Below are 19,508 nucleotides of genomic sequence, written 5' to 3' on the forward strand. Positions count from 1 at the left end.
ACCTATGTGACCTATGTCCATCTTCACTTCTTCTGTTTTCAAAAACCATTACTGTTTATCATATATATTCAACTGTTATCCATCAACTGTTGGTGAGGCTTTGTACATACTTCTTCAAAGGCCTCCACTCCATCCAGGTTAGGCTTTACAAGCTTTCAATTTACAGTCTTTTATTTAAATTACTGTCAAATATAAACTGTGCATATATATTAGTTTAGAACTACGTTTGAGCATAAACCTTAGGACAGTTAAACTATATATATATATATTATAGGAATATGACCTAGGATTGAGAATGTCTTCCCGGTGAAGGCTCTTTCCTAATTAGAGATCTGTAGTTCAAACCCCCAAGATGAATTATTCCCGGTGAAACATCTTGGCAAAAACCTTAGAACCCAAAATAGGACACATCCACCCAAAGAGGAATTATTCCCGGTGAAACCTCTTACCCATTTGCTTAATGCCAAAAATAAGTTCAAAACCACATAGCTTTCTCTTGTGCTATAACAAGGACCCTCGATGACCCTCGATGACCCTCGATTAGCCTCCTCTTGGGCTTTGTACAAGGACCCACAGGCTTCTTAAAAGCATTTCCAGCTTCCTCTTGAGCTTGTATACAAGGACCCATCAGGTTTCTTATAAACATAGGAACAAGTCTTTAGTCACCTTTTAACATACCCTGGTGAGTTTCTTCCAATTTAAACCAGACTTTAAACAAGCTAAGTTTGTCTCAATTTTACATTGAGTACACCTTTTGGAATGAGAGACATGGACAGTCTCTGTCACCCTTATCTTCATCAATCTTCCTTAGCAGAGTCTAGGATCCATGTTTGCTTATCCTCAGCAAGTGTCAGCCTTCATCTTGGGCTTTAAACAAGAAGTCTCCACTAGATAATCTTTCTGCCTTTCATCTTAATAAAAACCCCTGGAAAGGGTTAGCCTCCAAATCATTCTTTCATCTTAATAAAAACCCCTGGAAAGGGTTAGCCTCCAAATCATTCTTTCATCTTAATAAAAAACCCCTGGAAAGGGTTAGCCTCCAAAATCACTTCAAAAACCAAAGATTCATTCTCTTAGGAGATAATTTCCCTAAAAGAGTCAAAACCCCTGGAAAGGGTCAGCCTCCAAAAACATGACAAAAATCAGTCTTTTAACAGACAATTTCTCCAGCTGAGTCAAAATCCCTGGAAAGGGTTAGCTTCCAAAAAAAAAATCCGTCTTTTAATAAATAATTCCTTCAATAGAGTCAAAAATCCAACAAAAACAGTTAGCCTCAACCTTGGGCTTCATACAAGGCACCAAAACAATAAAACTCCCCTGTTAATAGTCAGCCTCAACCTTGGGCATTGTACAAGGCAGATAATAGAGTCTCCCCTAGTGAGTCCTTCATTGTTCAGTAGCCACAACCTTGGGCTTTGTACAAGGCAGATAAACCATATGTCGTGTGTCAAAGATTCCTAACATCTAGGATCTTTTCCCATAGAGTCATCCATACTCAATTTATTTAAGAGTCAGCCACAACCTTGGGCTTAATACAAGGCAGAAAATAATATTTCCCCTAGTTAGAGTCAGCCTCAATTCTGGGCCTTGTACAGAACACCAAATAAAACCCATCAAAATAGATTTTCCCTAAGTAAAGTCAGCCTCAATTCTGGGCTTTGTACAGAACATAAAAAAATCCCTTGTAAATTAATCCCCAGTGGAGTTTTCTCCCAGAGTCATAATAACAATCAATCAATCAAAAAGCCTCAAGCTTGGGCCTCATACAAGCCAGCTAAAGTCAAATCTTTTATACAATAGATAGACATAGCTTATCTCTATAGAGAGATATTTTTACTACTCTACCACATTCAAACAAACAAACATTTCAACATTTCAATTTCAATTTCAATTTCAATCAAAGTCTCCCATTTAGGACTCTGAAAGACATGCTCTGGCACATCCCCAGACTTGTACACTTTCCCTAATTTGGACGAGCATCTTTCTTTCATTCAAGAGATACTAGCATACTTGCAAACACACAAGTAAGGTCACTCTCTTAATGAAATGAATCCAGTTATTCTGTCACTCTTTCAAAATGTTTGTGGTGGAATAGTAGAAATACCTCTCTATAAAGATGACTTCATGTCTCTTTACCGTAAACAGAGATTTAATTCAAAGCTTCAACCTTGAGCTTCAAGCAAGGCACCCAAATATAATTAATAATCAATTAGTTCCCCGAACTACATTAAGCTCTGACTTCCATTAGGGATATGTAGGCATGAGGTTCACAAGGAATCTCAGCGAGCTAATAAAATACCAAAAATAGTCAGTCTGTCTGTCTGTCTTTCTTTTATTCAATTCAATTCCTTCTCCTAACACAAAGGAGAAACTTTCCCAATAATCATTAGCAGCACAAACACATTTAGACACAGAGAAGGTTCCTGTAGAGTACTACAGATATGTAGGGTGTTTAAACACTTCCCAATGTATAACCGACCTCCCGGACTCCAGAATTTCTAGTCTAGGTGAATCCCCACACTTAGCAAACTCCTAGGGTTTAGTTGAGATCTTTTTTCCCCTTTCCTACTCGTAGGACAAATAAGAAAGTTCGTGTGATATCGTAGGAAGAACTGAAATAAAATTCATCCCACCACGGGCGCATTCTCCTTCCAAATTTCGCGTGAAGGGTCTAGCGTGCCGTCCTCCCAAGTGAAACGGGGAGGTAAAAAAACGACAACCACAACGTGCCGTTTGTAAAAACGTGACATCAACTTGGCATTTATGGTAAACCTTAAGGAGTCAGGATACCCTTTTGGTGACAATATGCTTTCGAACTAACCATGCTTCAATTAGGACTTTCAAGGGTTGTAACGTGGCTTGGTTCACGGTTTAAGAAACAAAGGATAAAGGCTCAAAATTTGATTGTACCCGCCCCTCTTCGTGATGATCTTCAATCCTAAGCTCAGTTGATTCAGCTTTTGCATTCAGATTCCAAGAGACTTTTGGATTTGCACCTTTGATAATGATGATGGTTCACAAGCGGAGAGAACTTTTGAGATGGCAGTCACTTCTTCCTTTTGGTAGTCACAACTTTGAGTTGTTCAAGAATTTATTGACTTCTTTTTTCATCTTTTTGATATCCCTAACTTTTGCCTGAACTGTCTCTTTTGAGCTTACAGTCAGCGGGACGCCTTGATTTTTGCCTAAGTCTTCTTTTTTATTTTTGACTTAGCAGGCTTTTCTTTGTATATATGTTTCTTCCATTTTTTTCCTTTTTGAAAGATATTGACTGCCTTGTTTGATGATTGATGAACCGTCATTGTCTTTTGATTGACATCTCCAACACTTCTTTGATGTGTGCGGATGAACGCTTGTGATTGAAACCTTTGTTGAAAGGTGTACTGAATGATTCTCTTAAAATAGAATGCACAACCAAATTAACTGAGAACTACCCTGCCCTAGGTTACGATCAAGGGTTTTAATTAGCACAAGAAAGAAACTTCTACTTCTTAGGCTCAAAGGGGTTAACGAGGGATTAACATCCTTATATCTCCACTGTTTAGGAATTGAAACAATGCCTGTACATCGTCAACATAGTCCGTTCAAAAGCATACTGTATAAGGTTGCGGTATCGTTTTCGTCATCCTCCCTTAAAAGGTATACAACTTTAGCAGGAGTTTATTATCATAAAACATATGCAAAGTAAAGATGCAATTTAGATGAGTGATAGCGAAATAATTTATTCAAGACAAACATATGCAATGCACTGATGATGATTATTTAAAACAGATAATGTCTATCATAATTCGAATGTTTAAACAAACAGAAAAGAAACTTGCAAATGAAAGTAGATCTAATGATCCAAAAGTTTGTCCGTCTAGACGCCCATCAGTCTTGTCATGACTAGGCATAGGAGCGGTGATCACCACAAGAGTTTCGGGAGGGTTGAATTTGATTTCCCCATTATCGATTAGATCTTGAATCTTATTCCTCAATGTCCAGCAATTGTTTTTGTAATGTCCAGGAATGTTGGAATGGTACGCGCACCTCGCATTGAGTTTATAGCCAGAGGTGTTAGAATTCTTAGGAGCATCCCTCAGAGTGATCAATCTGATCTTCAAAAGATGTTGTAATGTTTGAGCCGACGACATATTGATTTTGGTGAATTGACGCTTAGGTGCATCTGGCTTGCGTCGTTGTTGTGGAACTGGTGTAGAGATTCAGAGTATCTGAGGTTCGAGCTTCCGGAATGTGTATCTGACAAGAATGTTTCAGATTGTCCGGTGTTCGAGCTTCTGGAATGTATATCCGATTGGAATGTTTCAGAAGGATGTTCATCTGATTGGAACTTTTAGAATGTCCAGGGTTCGAGCTTCCGGAATGTATATCTGATTGGAATGTTTCAGAAGTCTGGGGGTCAAGCTTCCAGAATGTTCATCTGATTGGAACTTTCAGAATGTCCGGGGTTCGAGCTTCCAGAATGTATATCTGATTGGAATGTTTCAGAAGTCTGGGGGTCAAGCTTCCAGAATGTTCATCTGATTGGAACTTTCAGAATGTTCGGGGTTCGAGCTTCCGGAATGTATATCTGATTGGAATGTTTCAGAAGTCTGGGGGTCAAGCTTCCAGAATGTTCATCTGATTGGAACTTTCAGAATGTCTTGGGTTCGAGCTTCCGGAATGTATATCTGATTGGAATGTTTCAGAAGTCTGGGGGTCAAGCTTCCAGAATGTACATCTGATTGGAACTTTCGATATGTTCGGGGTTCGAGCTTCCGGAATGTATATCTGATTGGAATATTTCAGAAGTCTGGGGGTCAAGCTTCCAGAATGTTCATCTGATTAGGATTGATTTGTTGATGGTATTTTTCTGACCAGTTGGTCGACCTGAAAGGAAAAGTTAGTTTTATGAGATGTTATGAATGCAAATGCAATATTTTCAAGGATCTTTAGGAATTTAGTTAGCAACATTAGAAAATAGTTTGGTCGCGTCTTTGTCTGAAGAATTCTGACTTTTGTCTTTGAATGTCTTTCTTTGAGAATCAAGCTCACCATATCCAGTGGGTCATAGCCTCTGATTCGGGATACTTGTACTTTTGAATTTGAAAGCATATGGCTAGAGAAAAATAAATCCTCTTGCCCCTTGATAGGTATCGTGTCCCTGAACTGGAAGGTATACGACCAGAGGAAAATAAATTCTCCTGCCCCTTGATAGGTACTGTGTCTTAGAATTGGAAGACGAATGGCCAGAGGAAAATAAATCCTCTTGCCCCTTGATAGGAATTTAGTCCTTGATAAGGGCACCTGAAATTGTGCGCCCTAAATTCCTAGGATCCTTGAAAGGGTTAGTTAAATCCTGTTATGCTTATGATGTCATGATGTCATGAATGTTATGTGAATGCAGTTCATTAGGCAAAACGTAAGGTGATAAGGACAAACAAGTCCTACAAGAAACCTGCAAGGAAACGAAAGGGTTAGTAGCACACACAAGCAAGTCACACAAGTGTCCTTAGGTTTATGGGCTTGCATGAAGTTCGTAGGTAAGTACCCTCCCCACTGAAGTTTAGTTGGTTCAACCTGTCCTATATAAAGATTGGGTTCTAGGGAGCTCATATCATTGACCTTTCTCGAAGGCGCTTATCTCAGTTTGGCAATCGAATCACCAACCGAGAAGGTCCTGAAAGTCCAGTCCATATGAGTGTAGCTTTGAGTATCAACCAACTTCAGTCGGAACCAAAGCCAGCCATCTCGCTACTTTCTAATAGGCCAAAGTCAAGTTCAACTAGGGTTCTAGGGGCAAATTAGTGCTTAATGACACCACGCAGCAGCCAAGTGTTTCCTCGAGTCGGATCCCAAGGAACACCAGGACAAACCAATGTGTCACACTAACGATGGCCACCATATCAACCACATCAGTATACGCTGTGCAGTCTCCTTGGTCTCATGTCATTTACCTAAGGTTCTCAGATCCGGGTTAGGATCTTTCACACAAGTAAATACCCAAAACAGCCTTTGAAATATAAAGCAGACAAATCAAACAATTAAAGTGATCCTAAACTTTAAGGTAACCCTCTTTTAAATCGAAAGCATCCCCAGCAGAGTCGCCAGTTCTGTAATACGGTGAACTGACTTTATTTGAAATGTTGCGGTAAGCAAGAGTCGCCACCGACTTTTATTTTATCCAATTGGAAAGGCAAAAAGAACAGGAAAGACCTTTTGAAAAGATTTTGAGTTCGGGGGGTAAGTTATACAAAGGGAAGGTGTAAGGCACCCTTTGCATCCATGGTTATCCATGGGCTCTTAATTGCTTAGCTCACTTGTTTGTTTGAATTTGGAAGAGTGTCATGTGTGAATAGTAAAAATTTCGTTAAGGTCTTTAGCTTGTAAATAAGCGTAGCCTTGTTTTGAAATTGTTTTGAAAGGAGGTGTGAAAAGCATTTGAAAGTTTGATTTGAATTTTGAACTGAGCAAGCAATTAAGAACTACCTACCCTAAGTTGTCTTTCTTGTTCTTTAAGTCTTTCGGGCGAAAGGATCTATCCGTACCATGAGAGGGCAGGAAGTCTTTCAATTGGATGTTTAAGGGTCATCGAGATATCGTTCGCCATAAGACTGTCCCTTGCCATAAAGAGGGCAGGCAGTCTAAGGGAAGGATAAAATAGTCATTTAAGGCATCATGCGAGGATACCTTAGCAATGGGGACAATCATCATGTTTTTACCGAGGCAGCTTCGAGGGACAAGATCATTTGTTAAGGCAACTTCGAAGGGACTATGATCTTATGATGATGAAATGAGAGTAACATTTGTTTTGCTTAGGTATCCTCGGAATCGAGGGACTTTGACTATTTAGTACAATCAGAGGCAACAGGTAACAAGGCAACAAAATAAGGCAACAAGAGGGATTACCCTAAAGGTGTGTGGGTGCAACAATCATGTGGTTAAATTCAGATAATATTTATCTTATAGTTATAGTTATCTAATTTTGTTAAAGGCTTGCACTCCCTAAGATTACTAACCACGCAGTTTAAAATTGCAAAAAATTAAAGGCGGAAAGATAAATGTCCTACGCTATTACAATAAACACCTGCGGGGATGGGGGAAATTAAAAGGCAGAAGAAAAAAATATGGCATAATAATTAATACAAAATTCTTGGATGCCTCGGCCTTCCTCGAATCTTCGATTGACTTTGATCATCTGAGAATTAAAAAGAAAAAACAATAGGGGTGAGTGTAGGAGAAGTTCTTTAACAGATGAAGTAAACCCTAATTGAACCTATAAGGCAAAAGTAACAATAAAAAAAAAAATTAAACTTAAATAAGAAAAGGATCAGAACTTAGCTTTTTGATTGCGTGGCGCGTAATCGGAGAATCTTGATTAGTCCTGAAAATTTGAACAAAGAAAGAATTTTAGTGTATCAATTATCTACAAACCTTAAAGATCTATAAACCCTAAAGGGTTTACAAACCCTACCCCTAACATGTTTATTCAAGAAAACTTATTGTGACCTACAGGGTTCGTAAGGCTAAAATATGCGTTAGTGGATAATACCTACCATTGACAGTGATTGGTTATCATGCTAAAATCAGGGTTTTAAGGCATAAAAAAAAATTTTAATTAGCCTAAAATTAAATAATTATTAGCTAAAGAAAATGATTATTTTTAAGGTAATAAGAAAGAATCGGGTTTTCGATTAAATAATCAATAGTTATAATATTTATAAAACTAATTTATTAAAATAAGAAATATAATAAAAAGAGTTTAAAAAGAAAGAAAAAGAACATAAATGAAATTGTTTATAAAAAAAAAAGAATTAAAAATAAATACTTAGCTTGCAATTCAGTGTGGTGAGTCTGCAAAGGTGTATGGTGAAGCTTCTCATCTGGGCCATTGGATCTGTGTCATTAGAGATTTACTGGCAGTGATTTGAAGGCCCATCATGTACCCTCTTAGTACGCACGCACCTGATCTGCTGGCAAGGAAGTTCATAAAAAATATCAAAGCACACCTGGGATCGAACCCAGGTTATGTAGGCCACAGGCGTGTAATGATGTCCATCTGAGCTGCGTGCTCAAGTTGTTAAACTAACCAAATTCAATGAATAAATATTAAAACAAGTTAGTTAATGCAATTCAAATAGAAGAAGTCAAGAGTGCTGCGCGTGGGGCCCATGACTGGATTTGTTGTCCAATCAGCATGAGAGAGAGGAGTGAGACCCTTTGACCGGAGAATCACAAAACGGCACGCGTGGAGAGAGGAAGCGGAGAAGTTGACTGGCGAATGGAAAAGCTGGAACGTGCCACGCATGATAGTCACATGGCCCTGGTACTGTTCACCATCTTCAACCTTGACACTTGTGGATTTTCCTGCGGAAATTGCTATAGTTTTTCCTGCGGATTTTCCTCCAAATTCCTGCCATCATTAAAACTCAAACCAAACGCATTAAACAGACATAAATCGTGCCCAGTCCCACCAATTGACATGCTACGAACATGATGGCACGTTCGTTTTAGTCTGAAACCGCATGGAACCATGAGAACGAAGAGATGTCTTAGTTATGCCCTAGCCATGGTATCTCCTATTCCACACGTTCAAGATTCGTTCCAATGATTTAGACCTTCTTTAAATAGCACACAGAACTCAATTATGCAATTAGTTTGGATTAAAACACACGGTTATGCCAAATACGAAAAAAATAAATTATACATGAAGATGATGATCATGGTAGGCATCTTTTAAGTGAACTCATACCTGGTGGATGATCACCACTTACTCTTGGATGTCTTAGGAAGAAGATGGAATGGTTTCTCAGCCCCGAAAACAGCTGCATGAGGGAGCACGAGATCTCACTTGTTTTGAGATTTTTAGAACTTTGAGAACTCTTTTTGGAGGCTAGGGTTCGTTCCCCTAATGGCATGAATACATTCTCTACTTATAGAGTGAGAGATTAGGTTAACTTGTTTTAGAAAGAATCCATGATTGGAGAGAGGTGGAGATTTGATTCAAAATTGAATAAAAGTGTATATTTTTGCATTCAATCTTTCTCCATCAAGGGAAAACGAAATTTCCTTGATTTATATGAATATTAGGCTTAATATTTGATTGGAAAAATAAATCCATGCATATCTTTCATATTTTCTATTATTTATTTTATTAAATTTGACTTTTAATGAATAAGAAATCAAATAAATAAAATAAATAATATAATCATGCATAAATGGGCTTTAGGAGTCTTGGACCATGTTAGGAATGAGTTTAGAACCAAAGAATTAGGTCCATTAAGCAATAACTTAAAAATCATCACTTTGCCTTCCATGCATTTCCTCAAAATCGACCAACTTGTGCAAGCCATAACTCCTTCATTTTTTATTGATTGGAAGTGTTCTTGAGCTTTTTAGAAAGCTTAGAGTGTCTTCTAAATGATGCTTTTGGTTTCATCTCAATTGAGTCTACCATGTTCAAGTTATGAGCTTCGAGAAAAAAAATGCCTTTTGGCGATCTTTTAGAAGGACCTGTAATGTATTAGCTCATATATCTCAAATGAAGCATTTTTAGACTTGGCATGTGAGAGATAAAGTTGTAGAGAATTCAATTTCCTTCAAAATGAGCTTTGGATGGGAAATTTTTGATGTTCCATATGAAAGTTATGGCTGGTCAAAGTTGGGTTGACTTTCTCCTTAAAACCCTAATTTAGAAACTCAGGTTCTTGATGATTTTGGAGCTTTTCTTGATAAATCATGATCAACATTTGATAAAATGATGAATCTAACATTAAAATGTTGATGTTGACAAAAGGTCAGAAGTTTTGACTGTGGTTTGATCATAGTTTGACTTTTAGGTCAACTAGTCGACTATTAATCCTTTGAACTGTAGGCTGAGCAATCTTGTGAATCAGAGCTTGAAAATTGGCATGAGGATTCTTTGATGCATATGAGAGACCAAGGTTTCCATTTGAGGTCTTAGAACTCGATTTTTATTGAAGAGAAGCAAAACCCTAGTTTGAGGGTTGTTGTTTAGGAGAGTGTGCATCCACTTAGATCTTGAGTTGTTGATGCTTGAGTATATAAAATATGATGGGCAAATTTTGGGGTATGACAGACGTGTAAAAGCAGTTTTCTCATGGTCCGCCGGATTCACGGTTATTTGATTGTATCCTGAATAACCATCCAGGAAGCAATAGAAATTTCTTCCGGCTAACCTATCTAACATTTGATCCATAAAAGGTAATGGAAAATGGTCCTTTCTTGTGGCTTGGTTCAACCTCCGATAATCAATACACATACGCCACCCGGTCACTGTTCTCGAAGGAATCAATTCGTTCTTTTCATTTCTCACAACTGTCAATCCACCCTTCTTCGGAACTACATGCACCAGACTCACCCATTCGCTATCGGAGATAGGATAAATCATCCCCGCCTCTAATAACTTCACAACCTCTTTTCTAACAACTTCTTTCATGGTTGGATTCAATCGCCTTTGAGGTTGTGCCACGGGCCGAAAATCATCTTCTAACATAATCTTATGCATACAATAGGCCGGACTAATATCCTTCAAATCGGATAAAACCCATCCTATTGCTTCTTGATTCTTTATCAAGATTTCCTTCAATCGATGCTCTTCCTTGCTAGACAAACCACTATTAATGATAACCGGCTTAGTGGAATTGTCCCCGAGAAACACGTATTTCAAGTGAGACGGTAACACATTCAACTCCACCTTTGGCTCTTCAACTTTAGGCTCATCTCTCAATTCTTCAATTTGAGTTTCAAATGGATTCATCTCATCACAAGCCTCAAGATTTCTCAAGCAATCTTCAATTTCTTTCTCTTGGTCTTTGGTGAGCACTTCAAGAGCTTCCATCAAAGTTTTCTCAAGAGGATTAGACAAGTGCATTTGATTCTCCACTTTCATAATAGCTTTTTTTGTAGCATCGATTCTAAAACAATCATCATCATCACTCGGGTGCTTGATGGCTTCAAAGAGATCAAGACATAATTCATCGTCTTGGTACCGTAATTTCATTAAGCCATCATCAATGTCTATCATCATTCGGGCCGTCTTCATAAAAGGCCTTCCTAAGATCAATGGTATATCAGGATCTTCTTCCATGTCTATGAAGACAAAATCAACAGGAAACCAAAATTTGTCAACCTTGACAAGCAAGTCTTCCGCAACTCCATGAGGATGAGCTGTGGACTTATCCGCTAATGATAATGTCATTCGAGTCGGCTTCAAGTCATTAATTCCTAACCTTCTCACCATAGACAATGGGATCAAATTAATGCTAGAACCGGTATCCACCAAACCTTTGCCTATATGAACATTTCCAATAGACACCGGAAAGGTTACCCATCCAGGATCATTTGATTTAATCGGTGTAGTGCGTTGAATTAACGCATTACAACAAGAGCTCACCGTTACTACCTCCGGATCCAAGAATCTTCTCTTTTTGGTAATGATGTATTTGATAAATTTCGAATACATCGGCATTTGCTCTAATGCCTCGGAAAAATGAACATTTATTTGCAACTTACTAAAAATGTCCAAGAACTGAGCATAGTGCTTTGCATCTTCTTTCTTTGATGGACCGGGAGGGTAAGGTAATTTTTTCACATGAATTGAGTTCTCTTTCATCTTCCCCTTTTCACTCACACTCAATTTTTTTCTTCCTTTTTCCACTTCTATCTCCGGGTTTTCTTTTTCCACTAATTCTTTCTCTTTCTCATTTTCAACTAAATCACCCTCAACATTTTTTTCTACTTCAATCACTCTATCTTTTTCACTTTCAACAATTTCTTCCTCAACTATTTCTCCTACACCCATATCAATATTTATACCGCTACGAGTTAGAATGGACTTACAATGCTCACGAGGATTCTCTTGAGTAGTGGCCGGAAAAGGACCTTTATTTTGATCGGCAAGTTGTTTTGACAATTGCCCGACTTGAGTTTCAAGATTCTTTATGGCCGCGTCCGTGCTCTTTTGGCTTGCAATTTGCAATTGCATGAAATGGCTAAGAGTTTCCTCCACAGAAAGTTTTGTTTGTTGAGGTTGTTGATTATAACCACTTTGATAAGGATTTTGACGATTCGATGGACCCGCATCTGGCCTCCATCCTTGTTGATAACCTTGATTACCTCTTTGTTGGTAACCTTGGTTATTGTTGTAAGGTTGTTGTTGTCGCCCCACATATCCTTGATTAGGATTTGAAACATAATTCACTTCTTCACCAGGTGGAGGACAAAAACCAGTTTGATGGTCACCCCTACACAATTCACAACACATCACCTGTTGATTTTTAGAAGGGATCCATTTATCTCTTTGATTTGTTGAGGGAGTTTTGACATTTGTTGAGTAAGCAATTCTACTTGTTGAGTCAATAACTTGTTTTGAGCAAGAATTGCATCACTAGTATTCAACTCAAGAACTCCCGGCTTTCTTTGCGATGTACTACGCTTGTGTTGCCCTTGATGATCATTCAAAGTCATTCTATCAATGATAGCAATTGCTTCTGCAACAGTTTTTGACATCAACGAACCACCCGCGGTAGCATCTAAAAGTGTTTTTGGTTGAGGTTGGAGTCCATTTCTAAAGATATGGATTTGAGACAATTCATCAAGTCCATGCCCTTTGCATTTTCTAACCATAGACTTGAACCTCTCCCATGCTTCATTGAGAGATTCATTCTGACCTTGAGAGAACACCGCAATAGAAGTTTTCGCTTCCATGAACCTATTGTGAGGAAAGAACCGATCCAAAAATTTCTCTTCTAACTCGTTCCAATTAGTCATGACATTGTTTGGTTGATCAAGGTACCATTCCTTAGCTTTTCCTATCAAGGAATGAGGAAATAGTCTCCTGAAAACCTGTTGTTCTTCGGCCTCCGGAGCACCAATGGTTCCGGCGATCTCATAGAACTTTGTTAGATGAGTAAAAGGATCCTCGTGATCTTCTCCTGTGAAAGGATTCTGGTATAATAATTGAAGTAACCCCGTTTTCATTTGGGAGTTCCTTCCATTGGCTTGATCACAAGCAAATTGTGCATTCAGACGAGGGCTATTAACGCAAGGCCCTCGCGGTGGAACATTAGGATCCGCAGCCATTTCTTCCTCAACTAAGTTTTCAACCGGAGTTGAAGAAGAAGATGTTTCTTGTTGTTGTCTTCTTTCCCTAGATAGTGGTCTCCGTCTACGAGTTTTGCTATTCTCTCTACGCGCAGTCCTTTCAATCTCAGGATCAAAAAGGAGTTGATCTGCAGGTACACGTCCTTGCATAAACTATAATCTGAAAAACTAACCAAGCAAATTAACAAACACAAGGGATAAGAGCTAAGAAATAAGAGATTTAATAATAAGACTCAATTCAAAACAAACTATTGCAATGCTTGCAATATCTAAACAACAATCCCCGGCAACGGCGCCATTTTGTTGAAAGAGTATACTGGAGTAATTTTCGTTTATATCGTATCCACAGGGATTATTGCTATATCACCGCCGTTCTATAGCTTATTTTGTCTTGAGTTAAGGTTACTTTGGTTTTGGGTTTGCAAAAGATCATTCAATACTTTAGTAGCAAAGAGTAAATTAATGAAAGTTCTAAGTTAAAGAAAATGTATCAAGATTCGATTTCATCGACCTAACTTCGTATGTCAACCTATAAATATATATATATATATATATATATGAACTTCTTAACGATCAATATAATTACGTATCGACGTCTATACCGTCCGTGTCCGTAACGATATAGTTAGATTTATCGTATTGTTTAACCGCCGATTTCTCCACCGTTTAAACAATACAAATAACGTTTTATAAACCGATACTAAGTAAATATCAAACACTAAATCCATGTCTGCAATTTATAGTTTGATAGATGATGAAATTAGATCAAGGTACAAATATTGATGTCTCAAACATTTATACCATAGAAAAGCTTTAACAAACAAACTAAACCATCTATATTGATCATAACTTGTTCATACACATATATTCACAAGAAATACATACAAAAGTCAAGGAGGATTACATCTTATCGTGATACAAAAGAGATTTAGCTATCCATGAAAATGGTAGCTTGCTAAAGAAGGTAAGGATGAAGAATGACAAGCATCTACGACGATTAATCGACGATCAAGGCTTCGATTCTCCAATTCTTCAGTTGCTACAGTAGTTTAAGGTTCTTTGAGCTCTAATGATGATCAAGATGAAGGGAAAATATCTTATTTGCTCCTTAAATAGCAATTCTGTTTTCTGTACAGGGCGCGTCGCGCCCTCTAGCGTGCATCGCGCCATTACACTTTGACAGTTAAACCGCCCAAGCGCGCCACGCGCGCTTCTCTCTGCTGGAAGCTTCAGGAAAATATCTTGCCCAGGGCGCGACGCGCCCTATTACCGCGCCCAAGGCCAAAACAAGCTCAAAACTTCCCAAAATGAGTTAAGACCTACAAAATCATAACTAAAACACATATTAACATAAAATGAAAGTTAAAAATTATAAACTATAAATAATTATCTAAAACTTCAGGGAATTGTACGAATACTCGATAAAAACGGTCGAAAGGTGCCACTAATTAAACTAAATATTAACACAATTTGGCACCTAACAACTTCCTCTTGGCCCCACCACTAAACTCGTTATTACTTATTCCTTCACACGTTTCCCCCACATAGCTTCTCTCGTACGACTCCCCACCACAATCTATAATGTTTTTATCATGGGTCCACTTTGTAACCTTTATAGAAGCATTTTCAAAAGGTAGGACAGAAGATACCTCTTTGCTGCAAGACTCACCTTTCTTCCTATTACAAGCTTCACCCTACTTCTTGTCAGTCCTAGGTATCTCAACAGTAGACTTATCCCTTTCAGAGCCCTCAATTGTCCTAATCTCATTAATGAATGCCTCTTTATCGATTTGGTCACCTTCCTCGAAATCTTCACCCTCTTCCTCACCGTCCCCCTCGTCGGAGCTGTTCTCGCCGGACGAATCACTAGATTCATCCTCTGTCTCCGAAACCTTCAAGTGAGGCAATATTTTCGCCTGAACTGATAGGTCCTCAACCACAAAAACTCTGAATAACGAACCATTTATCGAAACCGGTATGACTTTGTTGATAACCGCCATGCACCTTGTTCTAATTCTGAGCCTAGCGACGTTCATGCTAAGTTTAGTGAAAGTGTTATCATCACAGTTAATAAAAGCTCCCAAAGACGATGATAAAGTCTCGAAGAATCCATTACTCCAAGCATGACAAGGGATCCCTGTACATTTAATCCAAGTCATTCTCTCCAAATCTACATCTTAAGGCTCCCAGAACCTAACCTCTTTGAACCATAAATTCCACCAATCTCTTCGCTCCTCTAGGAATTTTTCCATCTCACCTTTTATTAGATCTTCCAAAAGATACAGGTTAGCTCTAAGTGCAGTTACTCTAATAGAAAATATTCCTTCTTCATGGAAAACTTTCTTCATGTTAAATGCCAAGCCCGACTTCTTAACAATCCCTACATAAGCCTTCTCATATTTTCTTAATGTCTCTTCTTCTACCTTAAAGTTTAGATGGCCCCGCATACCTCTGTGGCTTCTATTTTCTAGAGTCTTTCCCCTAGCCATATTCATAGTTGCTTCAGCAAAGGATCTACCATCTATCTTCTCAGAGCCCCTTCTCTTACGAAAGTTAGATTCCACCTGATTACTATCAATATCTTGCTTTCTTCTATCCTTGACTAGATCTCCTCCCTCAACACCACCTCCTCCTTTCCTCTGAAATCGTGGGATATTGGCAAAAATCTTTATGCCCTCCTGAAACATATTATCTAACTTAGTAGACAACAACCCATCATCCTTGACGTTAGCAAACCTCGCATTGCCATACCTCCTACCTCTCTTATCCCTTTTACTCAGTATAAACACTTCGTCAATCTCTCCCATCTTCTTAAACTCCTCATAGACATCCTTAGCGTTGTGAAGAAGAATGTTGACAGAGCTTCTGAATCCTTCCCACCACCTCTCCCAGCTGCATCCCATTTAGCTCCCACAAACCTTCTATACGTCACCTTCTTCCATCCGTTTTCAGCCATGCTTAAAGTTAGAAGATCAACCACGAAAGAAACCAGATCAAACACCTAAACCAGAATTACTCACACTAAAATCAAGGCCCCTAACTCTAAGGTTAGGAATTTAAGTCGAAAATCTCAATGAAGTAAAACTAGTTCATGGATGAATCTCTTGAACGACTTATACTAAGATACTTTTTATTTTAGAAATGATTGTGGAATTTGGATGATTATCTTTGAGTTATTATATATCAAAACTCGCACTAAAATTTTTTTTCAAGTTACATTTCTAATTCTGACTATTGAACTCCACATTAGAAACATTTCAAATGAAGTTGTTAATCTGAATAGACCTCTTCGTTTCTTTTGGTAAAAAAAGCTAAACTAATAAAACAAGTTTTTTCGTTTTTGTTTTTAGAATTGTGAGTGCATATTGTAGTTTTCCCTCTAAAAAATTGGGTTGAGGCTTTGCTCTTGAGTTTAATTGTTTTCAAAATTGCTATATTTGAACTTCATTTTTCATTTTTATGCCAAGGAAATATGAAAAAAAAAACTGGGCAGATAATTTTAGTATAATTCTTTATGGACTTCACTTTCAAGATCAACCATATGAAAAAAACTGGGCAGATAATTTGAAGTATGGTGGGAGATATAAGATCATATTAATTTCAATAAGAAAAAGTACATACAATTTAATTAATAATTAAACAAGTTTAAGCAAATTTATGGGTTAAGGCATAAGAACATCATCGTTTATTAAAATTTACATGTATTGCAAATAAAGATTTTCCTTTTCTCGAATAGTCTTTCATGAAGGTATGATTTGTGGATCTTAAATCAACCCTTAAATTAATTATGGAAACAAATTTTTTCATATATATTTTATGGTTTAAAGTGATTTGAATTGTAAATATATATTTGATTTCTCTAAATTATGAGGTAAATTTTTATCCCCAGACATGCAGTGATAAATTCCGTTCTCTTTTCTCCCCTAGGCTTTTAGTAGAACCTGTACATAGTTAAGTGAAAATTTAATCTTCATTAGGATATATAAGTGCTTTCATTTAATGTAAATGACATTTTTTATACACGTAAAATCAGTGCTTTACTGGATATGGCTAATGTTATTGAATTCTTGCTATGGTGTTGCAGAGTTTTACTAAGAAAGAAAATGTCATGGATTTATCTAAGTTGTGTCCAATCACAAAAGAGAAAAAACACTGCAGAGATCTGAGTTTCTTTCTGTGATAGTTGTGTTTAATGTTTCTTTGTTGGTGATAATTATCTATCATATAAGAAGAGTTTACCATTTCCTGATCAATTAGCATATCCACATCAGCAACTCACTCCACAAAATTTCACGTCACTTTTCTCAATTTTGTACTCTGCCTCCATTATGCTACGGCAACGGCAGTTACAATTCTTTGCAGTTTCTAACTAGCCTCTTTCTCTTCCAAAACCCTTCCTCTTATTGTTCCAAAGACGTTTCCAAATCGTTTTCTCTTTCACACTCGGCTCTCTTCACATTTCAGAACGAATCTCCTTCCTCTCTCTCCAAGCCAAAACAGCGGCGCCTCCATTCTCCTTCTCCGACGAACTGCTCCGATTCATCTCCTCTGATAGTCTTCCGCCTCCGTTCATCGGTTTGATTATGTTGCCGAGCGGTTTCGTTCGCGTTTGAACCTGTGTTGTTCAGTTTTGAATGTTTGATGATGATGAACGTTGAGTTGAAACAACTCTGAATCAGCAAAGCTGGGTGAGATCTTTTCGAGTTTATGTTATTTTATCTTTAATCTCTCTTCTTCTCCTGCTTTATTTTCTCCATTCAAATGTGATTTAGGTGTATTAATGTTGCTTAATTTAGTTTTATTTTTGGAATGAATTAATAGGCCACCAAGTGTTTGTTATAATGATTGAAGATTGTTGGAGAATGGAAGAGAACCGATTCGAGATTGAAGGTGTTATGAGGTGAGTTTTCTGTTATGGAAGTTTGTTACCGATATTCTTATGGTTTTTTTTATTTCTTTATATAGATTGAAATCGGTGATGGTGATTATAGAGAGAAATGTGGAGATATGGAGGAGGATTCAGGAATCGCGGTGGTGAGAGAAAGATGATTTGAAGAGAGGTTGTTACAAATCTGTTAGAAGTGAATTCCTTTTCTCTTTTTCAGTTGCGGTTTTCTACAATTTCTGTTACAAACAGATTTTCTTGCCCTTTCAAAACTCTGTTCTCCGATTCTGTTATTCTGTTCCCGTTATAATTATTTCTTCTCATTGTCTGATTCAGGTACATATATTCATTTTGCGTGTAAGCAAATCTGAATGATGAGAGGCATACTCACATTCTGTTTATCATTGTCAGGTTTTTCTTTGACATAGTGGTGCCCATGACATAGAAGGAAATGAACTTCCAAGGTTGGTTTATGTTTGCAGAGAGAAAAGGCCAGTTTACACCCACCACTAAAAGACTGGTGCTGAAAATGCACTGGTATAGAAAAAAAATTATATCAATTGCTTTATTTTTAAATTTGTGGACACTTCAACGCACACGTTTGACACCTTGCAAGATTTCGTAAATATTTTTTATATCAATTTCTTTATTTATGCTTCATTATTTCATTAGTAAAATACATTCTTAAAATCGGTACTAAATTTCCCTTTTAACTTTGGTTTTTAGTTTGTAATTTCTGTTACAAATTTCTGCAGGCAACAATGTGAAATATGAGCATGTTGACCAAGTTTGCACCCCAAAGAGTGAAAATCAAGGTATGTCTATATTGAACATTACTTGGCCAGATGTTTTGTTAGCTTCAGATTGGCATGAGCAGTGCTATGGGCATGAGAAGAACATGATTGAGGGGAATGCTTCAGTATGCTTGGTCCATACATAAGTACTATGGACCTCTGACTCTCCTTAGAATTCAACGATTCATGTTTCATAAATCTAATCAGCTTATAATTGTTTATAGATAGATGATTGACCTCATGATGTGCTTATAAACAATCGGACATGGATACTGCCAACAAAATCCATAGGCTGGAAAACCATAAGTTGCCGAGATTATGGAGTTGAGGAGCAAAGGCTATAACACAAGGGGGAATCTTTGAATCAAAAGAAGATAAGCCGTTGACTTAATGTCGCTGTTAGGGACCAAATAGTACTAATTTTCATATAATGTTCTTGGTCCTTTTAACCACTTTTTACTCAATAATCACACTTTTATTCATACAATTTAATAATTTTGCAATTTTGTTAGTTTTAGTTCATTTGAATTGTTATTTTACATGTTTGTTAGTTTTGTAGTGTTTTGATTAGGTTTGAAGATCATGGAAAGGAAGATGAATTACATGAAGACTTGGAATAGCAAAAGAAGTGCTGATGAAGCCTGTTTGCCCCGCAAACATTGTTTGCCCCGCAAACACTGCGCTGCAGAATCTGTTGTTTTATTTGGTTGCCACTTGTCATGAGA

The 19,508-nt window shown here is 37.5% G+C and overlaps 1 long non-coding RNA gene across 1 annotated transcript; it reads left to right on the top strand.

The window, feature by feature from the left end:
• Window positions 1–17,453: 17,453 nt before the first annotated feature.
• On the top strand, window positions 17,454–19,119 carry LOC131643017 (uncharacterized). Its single transcript, XR_009296114.1, has 4 exons — window positions 17,454–18,185; window positions 18,401–18,526; window positions 18,745–18,804; window positions 19,008–19,119. It is a non-coding gene; the product is annotated as an uncharacterized LOC131643017 (long non-coding RNA).
• The last annotated feature ends 389 nt before the right edge of the window (window positions 19,120–19,508 follow it).

This window comes from Vicia villosa, unplaced genomic scaffold, assembly GCF_029867415.1.
Source record: "Vicia villosa cultivar HV-30 ecotype Madison, WI unplaced genomic scaffold, Vvil1.0 ctg.006575F_1_1, whole genome shotgun sequence".
Classification (NCBI taxonomy): domain Eukaryota; kingdom Viridiplantae; phylum Streptophyta; class Magnoliopsida; order Fabales; family Fabaceae; genus Vicia; species Vicia villosa.